At 43.8% G+C, this 9,644-nt stretch overlaps 1 protein-coding gene across 1 annotated transcript in view; it reads left to right on the forward strand.

Annotated features, from left to right (window-relative positions):
• The window catches only part of CCNC (cyclin C), an 813,217-nt gene extending 803,795 nt beyond the window's left edge, over window positions 1-9,422 (forward strand). Inside the window, exon 13 of the mRNA XM_069606395.1 lies at window positions 7,626-9,422. The gene's annotated coding sequence lies outside the window, so the exon portion shown is untranslated. The remainder of the gene's footprint in view (window positions 1-7,625) is intronic.
• Window positions 9,423-9,644: the final 222 nt, after the last annotated feature.

A 9,644-nucleotide genomic window follows, 5' to 3' on the forward strand; every position in this document is an offset into this window, starting at 1 on the left:
GCCCGTCTGGGCCCAGAGCCCTTGATGTTTTTTAGCTTTTTAATGGCTCCATTTAATCTTTTGCAGAAAGATCGATCCAGGGCGCCTTATGGTTTTCAACAGCTAGGGTTCCACCATTCAGTGGTACCGCAAAGAGGTCTGTAAAGATCCTGGCCCATTCTGTTTCTAAAACTGAGTTGGCCAATTGGGTGTCTGCATTTCCATTTGCTTTGTTAATTAGGGCCCAGAAGTCACGAGTTCTTTTGGTCGTCAAGGTTCTTAGCATCGCTTCAGCGTCGTTTTGATAAAATTCAGCTTTGTACGTCCATAGCCATGCTTTGTAGCTTTTTGTTTCATTGATCCACGTTTCCCAGGTCGATTCGGTGTTCTGTCGTCTTGCTTCCCGCTTTAGTTTTCTCAGTGACCCTTTTTTGTCTGCCACTGTTTTATTGAATACGTGGCTGATGTTTATTATAGATTTGTTACCACTTTTAGGTTTCATCCTGTATTGAGTCAGTAGCGAGATGTAATTCGGTCTTTCAGTTGCGGTGGTATTTGCTATGTTTGTCCCTTTTGCGATGTATTGGCGTGTTAGGTTCTTGATGCTAGTGGTTGTTAGTCGTAGCCTAGTTTGTTGATTATTCGCCTCGACCAAGGCGGGAAAGCATTTGGTTTGCTGACAGTTCGATAACCATGCCATTGACAGCATGTTATGATCACTGGCATCTGGTTTTGTCACATGGAACAAACATTTCGATGTACGGAAGTATGGCACTGGATACAAAGATATAGTCCAGAGTGGCGTTAGAATTGCCTCTTTCCCATGTCGGTATCTGTGTTTGCCAATCTTTGGCCCATGCAACATTATGGAAATTCCTAGAAGTCATTAGGCTTAGCCACGCTTGACCCCTTTCTTCGGACAGCAACGAGGTGGTAACTGGAGTGGTTTGGACTTTTGGGTCCATGCATTTCGCATTCATGTCTCCGCAGATAATTGTGGATGTGGTGTTCCAGTCAATGATGATGGCGTCGATAATGTCAGCCACAGATCGGCAGAAGTCTGTTGTAGTTGCTTTTTGAGGGTTCCAATAAACAGTCATGATGGCCAGGTTAGTCGAGGTCCACGTCTCTAAGGGCTATGAAAAATGCTTCCAATGTATGAGAACCGCAAGTATCCCATATGATCCTACTATCTCCTCAACGATCTCTAAGTCAGGACCCAGTCGAACCGCAAGAAGGAGGCCTGCTGACGGTCTGCCCAAAAGACCTTTCACTGCTGGGGAAATCTCTATTTTGAAGCCGTCCAGTGCAGGCTTCTCGAGAAGCCACGTCTCTTGTAAACGGAGGATATCAAATTTACCCAAGTCCTGGCTGTCAAGGTTGGTTAAGTGGCCGTGCCCTCTGGTGTTCCATGAAGCTAGGGTCAGTGCCTTTTTAGGATGGAGTTTCTTTCCTGGGTTTAGTAGTTTAGTGGCTATTTCTTGCGGCTAGGAATTAAAGCTGCCTTTAGCCATTTCCATGGGCCACCCGAGACGGTTTCGTCACCTCGGTGGACCGGTGAGTCGCGTGGTGTTCTGGTAGTGGCTTCCCATCTGAGTTCTCTGTGGCTATTGATTCTGTTTCACGGGAAGCACTGTTCCCTGTAGCTCTGCGTGCGTTGACGCACCTGAGGCCTGTCATCTCTGGAGGGGTACGATCTTACTCTAGTCTGTTCTTTGTCGTCTTGGGTGTACAGAGAGGACACGCCATCTGATGGACGTTTATGGAGATTTTTGTTACTAGTCTCCCCAAAATGTCTCTTCAGCTCTGTTCTCCGAGAATTGTGGTAGTCTTCAATTTTAGAAGAATATTTCCTTGTATTAGTTTGGTTATATCCAGTTTTGCTTTTTTCGGTGATGTGTCCAGAGTTTTCATTTATGAGAGCAGGAAGCCAGCTAGTTTTAGCTCTTTGCCTGCTTCCTGTGTAACATCCTGGATTGCTACTGCTTTGATGTGTAGGTAGGCTTTGCCTTACTTTTTCTATGTTAAGGCTCAATGAGCGTAAAGTTTTCAGTCTTCAATTCTTTTAAGGTGGTTATGTTTTTCAATATTCTCCGAACACCCAAATCTTTTTTTGATTGTAGTCATCGGACCATCGTTTTTCTTCAGGCCCCTGTAGCTTTTGTGGTCGCTTAGGCGAACTGAGGGTTCGTGTCTGGGTACCTATTGGTTCCTGTTGCAAAGCTATAGGGTTTTCTTCTGCATTTGAAGATAGGACGCTCATATGTTGCTTATGTTCGTTCTCAGTTTTTCGTTGCACAGATTTAGTGTTAGGCCGCGTAGCGGCTGGTGGCGAGATGGCGGTCAGCTGATTGTCTTAGTCCATTTACTCCATCTTTTGCAGAACACCTTGCCTCTGTGTAGGTCGCTGTTTCCTTCTCCTTTGGGTCTGGCTCTAGATGCTGAGTTAGATTCATTATAATACTTGAATCTAAGAAGTCTGCCGGAGTTCTAGGAGATTTCGTAAGGACGACGGTCAGGGCCCTTTTGTTACTCACTATTTGATCCCCTGGCGCTCGCGGACCTGATTGGTCGGGCAAATCTTTGAATTCTGAGGTAAGAGCAGTCAGTGTTTGCTTCAGGTTTTCTCTTTGATCTTTCTCAGATATTTTTAGAGCTTTTTTCTGTGACACTAGATCGTTTGTGCTCCCATTTATCAGTGATAATGGTGATTTGATCTTAATTTGAATTGAGTTTTCTCTGGAAGGGATTATAGGCTGTTTGTTGAAAATTGGGGCGTTTCCCTCGCTACAACTGACTTGGGCTGTGTGTATAGGTTTTAAGAGGGATGCTGCAGGTGCTGGTCCATTTTGCATGTTTATCTTCATATTGGCTTTGAGGTCTGCTACATTCAAATCCCATTTTCTTTGTAATGTGTCATTTTTCGAGTCGATTACTGTTATAAATCCTTCCAAGAATGTTAGTTTCGATTGGATTTGTGCTAACATTGAAGTGTTATCTTTGGTAGCGTCACTGATACTTTCATGAAGCTTGCAGAAGGGAGCCATTGCTATTGTTATAGCTGACATGACTGTTGTCATGTCACGTCTGTTGTTCGGCTCATCTTTCTGCGGTTCAGATGGAAGCTCGCTCAGCCTTCTGTTTTTGAGGGGCTTAGCCGAAAGCTCCGCGTGTTGTTGGTTCAGAGTTGATCGCCGTTTTTCTCTGGTATAAGACCATCTTCACCCAATGGGAGAGACCTGGGCAAGGAAGTCCAGGGGCCTACCTTTGCTTGCCTCTGAGGTAGTAAGTCGCATCCGAGTTCTGGTGGATTGATGGAAGGGTTGGGACTTGGGAGGTGGATTTTCGCCCATGGTTGCGAACTCCTCTCTCTTCCATGGGGATATTCTTTTTGCGAAAGTAGCTCAGTTAGATCCGTAGACTCATGTGCTGGAAACGGGCCCTCCTTCGAGGGCGTCTGTCTTGTGGCCTCTATTGTATTGGACTTGGGCTGGTTGTTTGCCCCTAAACCTCGGTTGTCTGCCGGCCCACCGTTCATTTGCAATATAGCTTCGTCATTTTACCTGCCTAAAGGCATTTGCGTCTCTTTGCATTTATCCAGAGCGGGTGTTGTTTTCCTAAATTTTGACAAGGGCAAGATGTCTTCCAAAGCCTCTAGGATTTCGGCGTTTGAGGGTTCAGAATCAGTAGGCAGCTTCCGTTTGCCTTGTTTTTCAAAAAAGGTAAGTAGAGCACTGGATAGTAGAGGAGTTGGTAGAATGTCTTTTCCGGCAGCTGTTTTTTTATTGATTTTACAATTGACAACATGTGCTTTCTCTGCATTCTCTTTCAACTTACTTCCAGTTTTTTTTTTGTGTAGTTCTGTTTTCCATGTTTTCTTGGAATTGGACTCCTTGTGTTTTGCCCCTTCCTCTTTTTTATATGGAATTCTTTTCATTTTTTGATGACTTTTTGTTCCGTAGCAAATGGGCAGGAGACTTCTCCTGCGGAAGATCGCGTGCATATTGCGTTGGGAATGTCATGGAGGAATTTACTAACTCCAAGTTGGATTCCAGGGCAGGGGTTTGCTGTGCATCCGCGTATGTCTCTCTTGTAGGAAGCGGATTTATGGACGAGTTCTTCTTGTCCGAAATAAAAGCCCAAGTCCCTGTCATTAGATGGGGTATCAGATGTGTCATGGCCGTTGTGCTCAATGTGACTGCTTTTACGATCTGTTCCTCGCCAAACCCATTAGATGTTGGTCGCAGACTGGTAGCTTGCTTATGAGCAAGGTTTGGCGGTGTAATGCACAACAAGGAAGTCAACAAACCTTTCTGATTTAGTGGGCGGGGTGGGGGGGAGACTGCCATGGTTCTCCGGGGCCGCCTCGGGCGCGGCCAGCCTCCTCTCACCCCCCCAACCCCTGCGATCCAGAAGCTGACATAGCCTACTCCTCCCGGCCAACCCGCTCCACGCCCAGGTCCCGAGCGAGAGGTCCTCCGACCAAATCGCGCATGGGGCCACTCGCCAAAGCAGTAAGCGGGGAGCGGCAGGCACAGACGTCCGGGAGATGGGACTCCAGCTCCATCTCCCGCGGGCTTTGGACTCTGCCCACAGGGCACGAAGTGGACGCAGAAGACTGCGTCAAAAGAAGTGAAGGGTCCGGCGGCCCAGCAGGGCTCGGCAACACCGGTGAGTCCCGGGTTTCAATCCCCGGATTCAATTTGGCCCTTTGGTCACTCATTTCACTCAAGGGTTTGAGAGTTTTAGGTAGATGGGCGAGGCCTCGCGGGCCCCGCGGCACCGTGTCCACTACAGGAGCACTAGCTGCACGGGGGCGGGGACAGGTTTTCTGTTTGGAGTGCAGTGAAGTTTTCTTCCCATGACTCCTGAGATAGCGCTGGTCCAAGTCCTCACCCGATGGCGGTGATGGGATTTTAAATGGTATTGATTGTTGCAACATGTTTTCAGCGGATTAAGGGGGTTAAGAGGTGATGGTGTGGTGTAGCAAGGGGTTGGAGACCTCCAAACTCTGACCTCTGACCTCAGACAGGGCGCTATAGCAATCAGAGTGGCCCTGGCATCAACGTCTCGGCTGCCGAGGACTGCTTCACTCTGCTCCCACTCCGCGTTCCGCTCTGCGGAAGTCAGCAGTTCAAAAGGGTTCTAATCCCACAGAATGGTAGAACCTGTGGAAAGACTGTAGAGGGACTGCAGGACCGCTTCAAAGAGATTCTTTCACTTTAGAGATTAGAAGACCGAAAACATTGAGTAGCTCGGGAACCTCCAGGCGATGATCCATTGGTTAGCCAAGATTGAGACTGGCTAAGCAGAACTCCTTTCTGGGCAACATATGCAAGCTTTAATTTGATGCATTCTTTCAGGGAGCGCCAATGTGACTTTGTCAGGATTGGGGAGATGCAATCTAACCCTTAATCCAACACAATACAAAACTTACCTATGAGGTTGAAGAGCAATTTTAGAGACTCCCATGTAGATGGCGTTTCCATCATCAATATGTGAAAAGATTGTATACAAATATATATAAGGTTTGAATTTCCTATAATGTCTCGGGAGGATAGCTCAGGGTCAACGCGTCTCTCTTGGAAGCAAGACGATGCAGAGCAACACAGGTTAGATCCCTGGGGCCGCGCTTCGAAACCTCATGGTATTAAGCACATTATAAATAACCAATTATGATAATATAAGTGTCTGTTGATAATTGGTTGTCATGGCTTTTTTTCTCTATATGATTTAAGGATGTTTTGTCCAGCCAGAATCTAAGAGAACGAGGAGTGGAAACTAGAGAGGATATGATGCCCTCCTGAGCTAAAGGAGCCAACCTCAATTTAATATCCATTTCTTGGCATGGGGTGTACAGAAAATGTATTCAGTTTTACTCAAATTAAATTTAAGGTTGGCTAAGGCCATTCAAGCTTCAATTTTGCACAAGCAGTCCTTTTAATCATGAATGTCATTTGCTGTAGACTCGCAGACACATGTGTATCATCGGAGTACTGCTAGATGGCAATGTCTTAAATTTGAAAGCAATGTCTTGCAAATGTTCAACGTAAAGATTGAATAATGTTTTGCAATCTTATGGCCCCTATTGTGTCCTGTATACACCTTGGGGTCTCCCTCCTCTGGCATGACACTGACTTTCTACTAATTGTAGTTGGATTTAGAACTGCTCTATAATACTGGTCATGGTGATTGTGTTGAGCAGACCTATTTCTCCCCCTACTACATTCTTGTTAAGTGTTTAAAAGAAAGCAACTGCAATCATAAATATTCATAATTGCTGGTACTTTCTTGTTAAGTCTCCCGGGCTCCCCCGAGATTTAAAAACAAAGCCACTGCAATCATAAAAGAAATGAAGATGGCCACATTGCCTATATTTGTGACCTGTTGCACGGGCCGCAATGAAAGAAAAGGCCCACAGGAGAGGCACATGGTGCAGGCATGGAATGTGGTTGTATACTGGCATAGTCCACATTCCTTGCCTCCTGATTGGCTGGTACCACTCACCTGGGTGTTAATTGGAGATATTTGTTTAGCAGTCTAAAGTGTGGAGTGAATTAAAAGTAGCATCAAATACTCTACATCTACTAGTTCTTCCTACCACAACAAATAGTTATGGTTTGTGCACTGATTTTAATATTTGTCGACCACCAGGACCCATCGAAATCTTTGTAACATTTCTATCTAATGTCTGTATTAAAACTCTCATTCTCTGCTCAAACATTTCATCAGTAAGAATGCCTTTGCTTAGATGTATTCTTCATTGTAAGTCGGCATTCCATCCCTGCCTCCTGCCATTCTCCTTCAGCCACCATGCTTTTTCTCTGTCATCACTATGGGTCCAAATTCTCCCAGTCTTCGCATCCCCATCCTAGAAACCACCCTGCCAGATCCACACTCCCTGTGCTGGCCGAGCCTGCGCATTCGAAAAAAAAGTGGAAGGACTTGCACCCTTTACTATTCCCTACGATGTCCATCTTAGTTTGTAGACTCAAGGAAACCTTTTCCCAGAAAGGTATGACCAGAGCTTCAACTTGTACACTTTTACAGTAGTGCAGCCATATACAATTTGAGGGCTGATGCTTAAGTTTCATACTTGCTTTTAACTTCAGTAGGCCTACGTCATTAAGCTTAGTCACATTTCCAACACTGCTGCTCAGTCTACACAATTTTGGTAAAATAGAAATCAATAGGACGGAGGAGAACCTGCTTGGGGGACCTTGCAGTGGGAAAGGCCAGAGACTGCCATAAACCAACCTGCAGACTTGTGCAAATTAGTTTGGATGCTCAAAAATGTGGTTTTCTCGACTCCCTACCAACTTGGATCTTCCCACCTTTTTGTATAGATGAATGAATGTATACTGTAATTAATGTGGTGAGTAGCTTGCATATTCAAATGTTGAATGTATAATTCATGTGAATAACATTGGATGCATAGTTATTCTGTGATGTGTGAATCTTCAGTGAGGTCACATTTTCGTGCAGAACAAGGCATTATTTGTTTTTATTCAATTCCTGTGTTTTATTTAGGTGCATTTTCTGTATTTCAATGTGTTTTTCATTTGAAACATAGTCTGCGGTCGTTTGAGTAGTCTCAACTTGATTGTAACCTTTCATATGACACAAGTCTCATTTGTCTTAAACAGTGAAGAACAGGGCCAAAATGGAAGCCAGAGCTCTGGATACGGCAAGCCATGAGACATTCCAAAAGACTTTGTAACGGACCTCTTTAAAAAAAAAAAAAAGAATACAAGTGTGTACTGTGCTAAAGAATCGCAGTGGTGTCTTAAGAACTTTTTCGTGATGGGGGAAAGGAGTCCCTTTCAAATGCTTCAAAGTTTATTTTGCAGCTCAACCTTTCTAAAGTCTACATAAAGTGCTCCTGCTTTATTCTAAGAACTGCTCCTTCCGTTTCCAAAGTGGGCAAGCTTCTTAGGTGCTAATGAACAGGTCTGATCGTGCCTCATGCAGTCCTTCAAGTCTGAAAGGTTTCAATATCAGTTTGTATTGTAAGTGGTGCTAACACGATTTCCCCGTAACAAAATTAATATTCGTATGTAATGGCGTGTGCTTACTTACAGATTTTCCGTTTTTGTCCTGTTACAAATAAACATTCATAAGGGGCAATATTCTCACTTCCTGTTTTGACATATCAACACTGACATTTAAACGTACATCGTCTGACATATGTGCAATGTCTCTTCATGATTAACGTCTGATCAAATGGCAGAGAGATGAAGACTACATTCAACGGTATCTAATTATGGGATTGTGGTTATTCCCCATTATTTTCCATTAAAATTGGGCTCATGCCTAAAACGAAAGATACTATGTCTAGGAATCTGTATAGAACTGAAAAGTGCTTGGACTTTAAAATTGAGTACAATGTGTTGCTTTTACACCTGTAACATAATGTGGAGCTACAGTTTACACGATGTTTGGATGTAAACCCAGACTTGAGATCTACAAATGAGGAAAACGAAGATGCCAGGTTATTTTTGGTTAATATTGCAGTGGTGAGTTCACAAATGATTATTTAGCCTAAAAGATGTACTTTCAGTCAAGGTTAACGGACGTATCCAATTTTTATGTGGCAGCCTTAATGAATTAACAGATGCCACGCTGCTTAAGCACATTGTATTGGCTTTGATGGCTCTTTATCAAAGGGGCTATTTTCCAAAAAGGGTCCACAGTAATGGGTAGGGAAAGCACTGCTCGAGTTTCCTCAATTAACTGGAGACTGCAAAGTGGCAAAACGGTTTCCAGGTGGAAAAGATACATAGAGCACAATGTTCTGTATGCATGTAGGCTCTTTACTCCTAAATTATATATGGAAAGCCATGTGGGGAATCTGTTGGGTTTGATAAGTAGGACTAACGAAATGGAATGTAACATGTACTTTTTCTCCTGCTGTCCTTAGCTCACCCCCCCCCCCCTCCTAACATTGTATGAATAACTTCTCCGCGTTGCAGCAAGTGATGCCCCTTGAAACAACTCTGATCTTGGCAATAACTACTGGTACCTATACCATTTGAGGATAGTACCTCACTCTCAATTCAAGAATCTCAGGAATGGTGGCCTGTCCCAACAACTGAAGATTTGATTCTGCCTATAGAGTTGTTCTGGCAAGTTTCTTTGTGACTTCGCATTACTAATGAATTAATGATTCTCTGTTCTTGTCATTACACCAGTAGCATTAAGGATATAGGCCACTAGCTTTCAAAATGCAGTGTAAGAAGCACATATATGAAAGCAATACTGTGCATTCAGGTAATTCTAGCATTTTTTCACGAGACCTGTTCCAAAGTACAGTGTACATGTTGACAAATGTTGGTGCACATGAGGACATGCAATGCTTGAAAGGTTTTACAACATGTTATGCTTGTAAGCTCGAAGACTTGATTCTTTCTTTTAAAAATGGAAATAAAAGACTGTGAACTATGTGTGGTTTTGAGAGCCATGATTCATTTGTATACATTACTGAACAAATTATATTAAATGAAAGCTGTGCTTTTGAATTTTTTGTGTTGTGCTGGACGTTAGTCTGCTTTTATGTTACTATCACTCCTGTTCTTCCAAAGAAACAAAATGTGCTGATTTGTTGTGAAAAGGAACAAAGGTACTCTTTCAAAGCATGAAGAGAAAAATGCAAGACACATGAGAAG

Source organism: Ambystoma mexicanum, chromosome 4p, assembly GCF_040938575.1.
Source record: "Ambystoma mexicanum isolate Mex_15411 chromosome 4p, UKY_AmexF1_1, whole genome shotgun sequence".
In the NCBI taxonomy this organism is placed as follows: Eukaryota; Metazoa; Chordata; class Amphibia; order Caudata; family Ambystomatidae; genus Ambystoma; species Ambystoma mexicanum.